This window comes from Misgurnus anguillicaudatus, chromosome 15, assembly GCF_027580225.2.
Source record: "Misgurnus anguillicaudatus chromosome 15, ASM2758022v2, whole genome shotgun sequence".
Taxonomy (NCBI): Eukaryota; Metazoa; Chordata; class Actinopteri; order Cypriniformes; family Cobitidae; genus Misgurnus; species Misgurnus anguillicaudatus.
In genome coordinates, this window is record NC_073351.2 from 4585708 (window position 1) to 4596934 (window position 11227).

Genomic DNA, 11227 nt, shown 5'->3' on the forward strand with positions numbered 1-11227 from the left:
TCATGTTATACAGCAATCTTCAATTTTCTAGCAAATCTGAGCAAAGTTTGTGACATTACTGAGCTCTTTTCTGAAACTCTAGTGGACGCCTGTCTGGGGACACAGAACACTTTATACAACATCATACAATGTATTTCAGCAAAACAGAGTTTATACATTCAGATTAGTCTTCTTCACGTCACTGAACACACCATTAAAGTAATCAATAGTCTGGCATATTGTACCATGGTCTGAGTGGTGGTACCAGCTGTGTGCTGGACTAACTCCTCATTATCCGCTGAGCATCCCACAGGAAGTCTCCCGCCAAGACAGTCTTGGACACAGTGCATGTATTGATGAGTTTCTTGGTTCTGGTCCTCCACTGGATTGCCATCACCTCCATTGATCGCTTAGAGCCGTGGAGAATCTATGTGACCCAACAGCGGGAAACAGATCTCCTCCAGAGCTCCTCATGGGCTCTGAGCCCAGACTCTTTTAATTACTGGCCCTAAAACACTCCAGATTGCATCATAAGAGATGGAGGGAGACAAATGAAAAAGCCAGAGTAAAGGAGAGAGAAAGAGTGATGAGTTTTGAGGCGTGGTTTGCTGGCGGGGGTAAAAGTACAACTGCCATGAAGCAATAGCCTACTGACAACCAGCAATACTTAAAAGCCTATTCAGCTGGAGTCATTGTTGTTTATCTTTTTACAGTGGGGACAAAATGTGTGAACTGCATACTGGATTACGATTTCAGAAAAGGTATTTTACCTTCCTTCATGGTGTACAGCAAGGTTTACACAAAGACCATGTAATTCTTTTGCCAATAAGATAATATTTCTGTCTACGGGGCACATTTCATTTATGTGTGTGTTTATCAAATAGGATGCTAAGAGGAGAAGATCTCACAAGTCCTTTCCTCAATTTTACTTTATAATTGTATTTTATGTATAAATGTACAAGTACTGGTAGAATTACAGGGCAGGATCAGTTAAAAGATTTCATTTGGTGCTCTTATGGCTTTTTGGTCCATGCCCAGTTTTATAGTAAATGTTTAGTGGGTCTCTATGGCGCTGCAGCTAGTGCAGACAAGTGAGATCTCATTCATTCAGTCTTTATGGACTGCTGGATTGGCAGAGACATTAACGTTAGCACTCATTACGCTAATTGAGCTCCATTTATGACCAGAACACACACATGCACATTGCTGAGTAAGCAACTACTACATCTGATCAAACACAGACTATTAAGACATCAATCTACACATAATACATTACGTTAGGTAAAAACGTTTGTTACATTGTGTCCTCACAAGGTGCAACAAGCAATTTCTAGCATGTGCAGTCCTGTACTAAACATGATACAGTACCATACAAATATGCATTTGAGTGTATTTGTGGATGAAGGTGCCGTTTGTGTGTTTGCATATAATAACCTGTTTTAGCTCTTTGACAATGACACATGCTCGAGACTATGAATATATGTTAATATTGATCAGATACCCAACAATGGATTTTTTTTTAAACAAAGTGCTCACGTTGGCGGTGATAGATCCGTCTGTCTGGGACATCAATGCTGAATGTTTGATGTGGGCAGTAATGTGTACATGAGTGCATATTCAAATGATTGTTTGTTCAGTCACATGACCAACACCAGCCACTGCAATTCCATGATGATTATTGATTTGCTCACTAGCTGTCAATCTCGGGGTCATGCGCTGAGAGAGAGAAAGTGAGAGGTGATGGACAGAAAGAGGATTGGACAGTAACCATGCAGCATGAGAGCCTCATCTTCAAAATGAGCTGGTGCTGCTGGATAAGAGTAATTGATGATTGTCTTAGCAGCGGAGGGATGAGATGAAGAAGAGAAAAGGAGAATGAAGGATGCCGGAAGGAAATGGAGACGGGAGGGGTTGGGGTAAAGAAAATGAGAGAGAAAAATTCCTTTGTGCTCGTCATCCTCTGGGCAACACTGTGTACTTTATGTTGGAGATCATCGCCAAAATCCAGGAAAAAAAACAAATATGCAGGACCTTTGGATTGAAATGTCAGCACGCCGCAGGCATTGATTTCCTCCTGAAGTGTCCAAGGCTGCTGGATATTCACCATGCTGATGTGAGGCACCTTCTCCAGACATCTGCAGAGGATAGCACGCTCACAACACCTGATTGTAGATCACACATTCAACCCTTTAAGTTTAGAGCTTCGGTGTAAGGAGTAAATCAAAGATGCACTAGCAGGTGCATGCATATGTAGCATATAATTGTATACATAAAGCCCACTTGATAATCCTAGTTAAGGGTTCTTATACAAAGAGAAATTTGTCAATATGACCCTTAGAGTGCTTTCACACCTGCCTTATTTAGTTCGGTTGAATTGTAACAGAGTTCGATAGCTCACTTGGTGCGGTTCGTTTGGGCAGCTGAGAATGCAGCAACTCAAACTCGAACCAAACAAGCCGACCGAGACCTCCTTGAAGAGGTGGTCTCGGTATGCTTTCAAACAAACTCTGGAGCAGTTTGTTTGTGGTGAGAACGTGATCCGAGATCGAACAAACCAAAAATACTGCAACGTTTTGTATTAAACCAGCGGCTGTAGTCAGCTGTGTTGTGCATTATGGGATGAGGAAGTGTTTGTTGACGGTTTCTATTAGCAATACTTGCACAATGGCAGGGTGCAGACATACCTGGAGTTGCGAGGAGGTGCGGAGCCTCATAGAAATTTGGTGGCTTCGCCATTTGCAGTGCATTAAAATGTTGTTTTCGAGCCGTATCCTCGGTTCATTCTATATATGAATAGTTTGCCTACAGTGCTGTATACAAACTATGTAGTATACAACAACCATAATTACAGCGCACAGTCGTCTCTCCATGGAGTCTGCTGTAATTTCCTCCTTATTGTTTACTTCCGGGTTCTGTTGGAATTTCCCGCACGTTGATTCTGACCAATTGAGAAGCAGTTTAGGAAATACATACAAAGACAATGAGTGGCCAATGAGTGTTATCACATTACTGCATTTTGGTTCATTTCAACTGGTGCGGATCAGAGCAATCAGTGTGGTGAAAAAAGGAACGAAAATTGCTAAAAAACTACAATGTATCATTTTTTGCCTTTGGTCCGGACCAAATGAACCAAAACTTTGGTTGAAAGCACCCTTAAACTATAAAAATTATCTTTCCATCCATTAATTTATCTGTTTGTCTGTAAGTTATTGTGTTCTGCCCTCATGAAAATTAACCATGTATTTTGTGGCAAAAGTGTAGTAACCACAGTACAGTAGTGTACTGCCATGGTTAAACTATGGTTTTTGAAAACAAATCCATGGATATTTTGTGGTAAAAGGTAAAAGCAGGTTTTTACTGTACCGTTCATTTTCGTAACAGTGTTGTTTTCATCAACGATGACTATAACGAAATTATTTTGTTGACACACCTTTTTTTATGATGCTAACGCGACAGTGACTAGCTAAAATGGCTCTAAGACGAAAACATGACGAGACCTTTTGAGTTTTCGTTGACGAGACGGAACAAAAATGATTATTAGTCTGACGTTCACAATGTCATTTCTGCTTATTTTTCGTGAAATCTGTCTGGTTTTAGCTACAAGTATCAGCAATGCTGCAGCTTCCTATCCTTGTTTTGGGTACGCCCACCACCCGGCTGCCACCATGCCCTGCACCAGATTTCACACATCAACAACACACCTGCGGCTGTGGCGAGTTCGAAGGACCGTGGCGGTGAAGCCAATAAACGGAAACGATGAGATGATTTATGGACATACTTTCAACAAAATGCATATTGGGAGACGACAGTAAATGTGGCCACAAACTAGGTGGGAATAATACCACCAACCTCAACAAGTCACGCTGTTAACATATCATATACATAAAATTTTACTCGACAAACGGCTTGTGACACATTTCATGTTAAGCTTAAGGTTTTACATGTATCTACTTGTCAAACCTAACACCATTTTCAATAGGCTACTTTTTGTGGTGTATTTAAATAACGAGGCAAGGCCTGCGTTTCTCAACTTCATAAGCGAGGTCTCAGTGTAACACACAAACTCAACATGAGGGTATATAAAGCTCAACTTTTTGGTTATGACATGCGCAGAAGGCACGTAGATTAAAACAACGGCAAGCCCTCAGGGACAACCTTAATGCGCTTTTTTTTTCTTTTACTAAAATTGACTTAAACTTGACTAAAACCTTTTTGTGTTTTCGTCGACTAAAACTTGACTAAAACTATCTAGCTAGCACTAGTTTACAAGTGACTAAAATGTGAACTAAAAGCGCTAAAAGGGCTGCCAAAACAATACTGTTTCGTAAGAGTAACATTACTTGTTCAGTTCAGTATCATCTGTCTGTCCGTTTGTCCATCCTTCCTTTAAAGGCCATTTGCATGTAAGAAGGAACCTCGTGTCTAGCTTAATATGATACCTGTTATTTATTAAATCAACTAAGCAATGTCTGAAAATCTAAGAAAAGGCATTTACAGTTTCATCTTTGAGGACAGTAATATCTGTCTGCATGTCAACCTACCCATCTAGTCTGTCTGTCCGCCTGCCTGAACCTTTCTAGTCTGTCTGTCTGTCGGTCTGTCTTTCTATCCGTCTGTCTGTCTGTCTGTCTGTCTGTGACACTGTGTTTAAGTTGGTTTTCTGTTCTGCATTTACAGTCGTTACAGATTAAAAGCAAACACAGCACTACACTGTAGGGATATAAAGTGTTGGTGATTCTCCTGTGTTTTGAGACCTGTTGTTAACTTCTCTATGTTGACAGGCTGATTGCAGTTCCCAGGTTCCATTCAGACATAATGGAGCACCATTCTCTCTGCTCACAAACCCAATTAAATCTGGAGATCTTTCACTGATAAACCCAATCTAAGGCAGCCACTGGATCCTTCATCTCTAAATATATATTACAGCTCAGAGCATGAGAGAGAAGACACTGTGAGGATGAGCGGTGGAAAGGATTGTTTTTACTGTCTGTTGATATAAGTGTGTATCGACGTCTCTAGAATTTAACTGAGGCGACGTGCTCGGCTTAGTGTCGCTGGTAGTTAGTGTATTTTTGAACTTTGAGACTTCATGAGATTCATGGAAAGGCTGTTCACTGTTTTAATGACAAATTGTAAGCTAAATTGTTTTCAAATGCAGGCAAATTAAATTCTGAAGTAAAAATGCTATTTGAAAACCTTCACGAAGCTTCTCAGTCATGTATTTATTAGAATAAATGAGCAGAATCATCTTCCAGAATCAACTTCCATAACTGACGCTATGTTCAGATTTAAAGTCAAAGTTAGTATAATCTCACATAATATCTGCTGATATCCAATGAATAGCATATTCAGATATTATAATCAATATCTGTACGTGCATACCATTGTGTGGTTCTCATGAAATAACAAATGAGGAAATAAAATGACAACAATACCATCAACTCTCTGCAATTAACTGTACGTGCTGAACTTCTGAAATCAACGGTATACATGATTTTTCACATGAATGCATGAAGTCATATGTCTATCTAATCTGTATTTTGCACAATAATGGTGAGGATAAAAGCAGGATATCTAATGTTATTCCTAAAGAGCACCTATTGTCCGATTCACGTTTTTAAATTTAGTTGGTAAGTGTAAGTGTGTTAGTACATGTTAACAATATGTAAAACATAGAAACCCCAACGTAAACGATGACGCGAGTTATCATCTCCAATGTAAATCTCTTTTCTTGGACTACAACAAACACAGGGATTGTAGGCAACAGTTCACTTGCTGGGATTGTTGGTGTAGTAAAGACCGACATGATCATAATTCCTCCCGCTTCAGACTCACAGCCTGTAAGTTAACTCCTGTTAAGCATTGCATTGTGAACGAATCTTTCATACATGGTAAGGAGCGTCACGTTTCCAGCTGACATCAGAGGTATTCAGACCAATCACAACGTACAGATTAGCTGGCCAATCAGGGACACAGCGCTTTTCAAATCTGTGCATTTCAGAAAGAGAGTGAAATCTGGAGCTAAAAAATGTACGATATGTGGAAAATAATGTGTTTTTTAAACCATTAACCACGGTAACACATTGTATTATACCAAAAACACAAAATAACCCTGTTTTTTTTTAGCAATGAAATAGGTGCACTTTAAGTACCAGAACTATTGATAAAAGAATAATGTGGTTAAGTCGGTCAAACCTTGTGTTGTTCCTGCTCTATACATCCCTGCAGAGGATTCAAACATTAGAAAAATGTATCAGCCTGACCTTTCACATTTCTCTCATATGTTTGTGCTTATAAAAGCATGAAATAGACAAATTTTTTCAGTGTGCTACCTCTGACGTCACAACAGCTCAGGATAGGACTGCTGATGGAGGGCTTGGGATTGTGCACTTTTTGTGGTTCCATAACACATCAACAGTGTGGTGCTGTCATTTCCTGGAGCTTAAAGCGTAACTAAACCCCTGGTCAGAGCCTGACTCCACCCACTGGCAATATTTGAAAAATGCAAGAAAAGTGGGCAGATCCCAACGGAGATAGAGGGGACGAACTAAGTGTGTGGTGAGATCGTAACAAGCGCGTGGTGATCTTGAACCTGCTTACGTCATGAGTCATTTTTTGGACCCAACATCCAATAGGAAAATTCAACTGCAGTAGCCACCGTTCAACCTGAAGAGGGCAGCCCTCAGACGTTTTAACACCATATATTGTAGTATTGAAACACTTTATATCCAAATGTCAAAAAACGTACTAAAATCAATGAATAGCACTAATAAAGCATCAGTCTTACAGATCATTAACTAAAAAATTTTGGTTTAGGGTTTAGTTACGCTTTAAGAGTGATTAGTCACAGGCAAATGTCATTAGGATAAATAGGAATTCGAACAAATAACTTTCTCTAACCTTGTTTTTCTGCCGAACTCCTCGCAAAGTGGTTTTATTCCAGCATTGGCGCTCTTATAATGATATGCTTTATAATAAGTAACCAACTGTGTCCATCAGAAGCCACGAGCGTCCTCGACAGAGACGTACTTTAATTAAAGAGAGCCAGCGCTTTTGATGAACGACAGTGCACGCTCTGCAGAAACACTAGGGCTTTATTAAATAATGCGCTTTGGAAATACCAATGACTCATTTTTTATTTGAGAACTATAAAATTTATTTCTGCAGAGGATAGTTGGCACTAGCTTTTGTAGAGGGGAGTAAAAAGGTGTCCCAATAAATGACAGAAATGATTTCTGGTCCTCTCTCTCTCATGCTCTTTGCTATCTTTCGTTTGCAGAAATAAATATTCGCTCTCTCTACGTGGCGAAGAGCCGAATGATGGAAAGCATCTCATTAGAAGCAGTCGAGATGCTGTTTTGCATTCTGCATATGCCAGGACGTCTCCTCGAAGCTCGTGAACAGGCCAGATTCTTTCAGAAGCGAAGCATCAATTCTCCCTGACACTTATTAATAACCCGAGTCTTCGACATCAGATAGCCGAGCAGCCCTTGACGGTGTCCAATAGCGAAATGGATGTGGCTTGCCAAGGGTGGAGGAGAGATAGCAGATGATTTCTGATTGGCCGTGCCTGTCAGAGCAAAGAGGAAAGAGAAGATCTCAGTGTTGACTTCTCTCCTCTCACGCACATTATTTACGAGTGGCTGCTGGCGGACAGCCTCATCTCGTACAGCTGGCGGTTTCTGGAGCACAGTACACTTCAGCACACTCCCGGCACGCACAAGAGGCCTTTACTGATACTGAGAAAAACACATATTTTACTCTGACTGTACGGTCTCTGAGTGTTTTGTCATCTTACAGTTCTGTGAAGATGGTTTCGGGAAATAAGAAGATGACAAAATATGCATAACTTACTCATTATTTGCATCTACATGATTATTCAATACATGCCATTAAAATGACAGTGGCTTGAGTCTAACAATTGAGATGGGAAAGAGAAAAAGAGGTGTATCTGAAAATAATTCGGAAGACTTCAGAGCGCAGATAAAGAGTCAGTAGTCAGGTGAAGATGGTTCAGAGATTACTGTTCTGTAAGGCCAAGCCTCACACAGTAGGTTCTCTTGGGAATTTGATTCCCTCTCAGGAGAGAACGCCACCTTTGAAAGAAGCAGAGTCTCTACAAATAGGATGTCAGCCCTTCAGGGAGGTCCCCAACAAGAGGGTTGATGTCCCTCCCAGGAAAAGAACAACATGGCAAAGAACCTGTCCATCTCTGAAAGATTCACAGGTATCTCAAGAAATATTTGCAGCTGGTATAACATTATCTGCCATGCAATAGCTTTCATTATTACAGTATATCACAATCAGGGTTTAAAATTAAACTTTCATTGATTAGACCATTAGCATTGTGCTAAAAAATAACCAAAGAGTTTTGATATTTTTCCTCTTTAAATCTTGACTCTTTTGTAGTTACATTGTGTACTAAGACCGTCAGAAAATTAAAAGTTGTGATTTTCTAGGCAGATATGGTTAGGACTATACTCTCATTCTGGTGTAGTGATCGAGGACTTTGCTGGTGTAGCATGGCTGCAGCAGGCGTATTGATATTACACACTGCCCAAAAATAGTGTCCAGACATAAATGAAGATCTTCCTCACGTGTGTGTATAAAGTTTATCATCCAAACATGCGGTAAAGTCTTTAAATCTGATCAAACTTTACACTTTGCTTGTTATGGTTTGAACAGCTCGTGTCTTCATTACCATGTCAACATTGGGTACCGCCTGTGGGCGTGGCCGCATTAAAGATAATGAAGTCAGCCAGGAAAAACAGTACTCTCTTTACTTCAATGCAAATTATATAAACAGGCAATATTTGTTTTCGATTGTAATTAGCTTGTTTAAAAATAGACATTTCAGGCTTTCTTTGGATATGTGTATCATGTTTGTGTGAGTATTTGCGGAGTTTCAATTGATATTTGTAACGTGTTTTGAGAGACAGCTGGCAGAGACAGAAATGTCTGAATGCGCACCCTGTTTATTTTCTTTATTTAACAAAAACACAAAGATTTGTTGTTATTGTGAATGTACATAAATTAAAGAGGACCATTCACAGTTTCAAATGATGTCAAACACCTAAGTGTATGATTATTAATGATGGAGTATTTTAAGTTGATTCTGCTATGATAAGGAAAGAACACGTCAAAACGCGGCGCCGCGTTTTTTTTGGACCCCTGGGAGTTAAATAAGCACATCACCGGAAAATAAGTCACCAAGTATCCCAATGTATAGTGAGCCAGTGCCCGAGCCTCTGTACACAATATACTGATTCACGACCACGGAAGGTAGACAACTAATTGAGACACACACATAGACGAGCCATTTATGCCCAGTTTGCCACTTGGTATTAAAACCTCTGCTCTTCTTCTGAGTCTCCTTGGTTGTGTAGGGTTATAGTCTCAAACTATTTGTTTAACATACACGTTTGCTAAGTGATCTTAGAAAAGAATCCCATATTATTACAATTAAGATGAACAGAATCATAACAAAAATATTATAAACCCTTTCATACACAGCACATTGATCTCAGCACATCCTGTTTGAATGCAAACATTTCCCGTAATTAATTCTGTGATTGATCTCGTAAAGGGGACCTAGGAACAATGGCGTAAGGGGCGTGTCGTAGTGAGGATGCGTGTGTCAAAGCAACAAGAACTTCCAATTCAGCTCTTTGACCCGGGGGTTTAAATGCAGATCAACATTCACAACAAAAAATTTGGAGTAAAGCAGAGATCATGGAGTTCGTCACTATCCGCACTGAAACTGAGATTGTTCGCCAGCATAATAGAACTGTGCTAGTTTATGATCTTATCATAAACACAAATGCACACTCGTGGTTTATTTATGGACAATAAGGGTAAGTGTATAATTGCAAATCTAATACACATTACATGTCTTTACAGGATCTTTAGGGGATGTGTGTGAAAGCATGCACATATTCCAGAAAATCACTGGCAGTGGGAATAAACCAAAACCAAACAATCCCAGGACAAATCTTGAACACTTTTCAGTGTATTTTCTGCAATCTGTGTTTGAAAAGGGCTATAATGACATGAAGGAGGGCTTATTGCCTTGTTTTGGGCAAGAAAAAACTGTCAATTCTCAATTGCTTTGCAACATTTCAGCATCATAGCTTCAAGTTTAGCACAGGCAAATAAAAATGTAATTATCTAGTTAATAGATAATGTTACCACAATAATATCATACATTTTAAAAACAGCCCTAAAGCCCTCCTTCAGCGAAGACCCCTTTACTCGGGAGGTCTATCTGTTTGTGTTACACAAAGAAATTTTCAGTAAGTCCAAGTGGAAAACACATCTTTATGTCGAGGGCTTTAGTGCCCACATCCTATTTTGAACAAGAGCAGCTTGTAGTCGGCTAGAGGTTTTTCATGGGCTGATGTTTGTGCAGTTCAATGATATGAATCTCTCTGTGTGCTGGTCAAGCACCTCTAATTTAAAGAGCTGAAATATAGTCCTCGTTCAGTCCACTAGCAGAGCTCTTCGATGGAAAGCGACTCCTGCGATGATTGCTAGGGATTATTTCGAAAATGGAGCCACTTGTGGAAATCCTATTTTCCTGCTTGCCTGGCTTTCAGACTGTGCGGTCTGGGTCCATGAGAGCAAATTAAATCAATTATCAATTTCCCAATTAAAGCCCCACTATCGCTGACAGAGGCACATGAGAGGGCTCAAACTGCTGGAGTTCAGTTAACTGATGCATTGTTAGCCTCGATCAATCTGTTCTGGGCTTTTGCGTCTCTTCAACTAAACTTACACACTTTCCCATCCTTCCTGAGCTTATCATTACTAAGATCATTGTAAAATCTTTTACCAGTATTAAGCTGGAAACTCGCAACTGCTCAAAACTAATAACAAACAGTAAAGCGGAGGCTGCAAATCATTTTGACATGTACAGTTTAATATTAGACTAAATGAAATATAAATATGTCTTTTAATAACATATATGACACTATATTTACAACTGATTAAACCAAATAGTGTTTTGTGAAATTTGAACATCTTGTCTTATCTTAAGTAAGGAATAATTGATGACGGGCCATCGAATTATTCAAAAATAATGCACAGCCAAGGTGGTAATGCGGCATGACGCGAAGAGGAGAGCCATTATCATTGACAGGTTAGTTGTGCGTTTAAAGAAAAATAATCAACACCCGTGGAACATTTCTCAACCAATCAGAATAAAGCATTCAACAAACATGTAGTATAAAACCGAAAATAAACGTGTTTT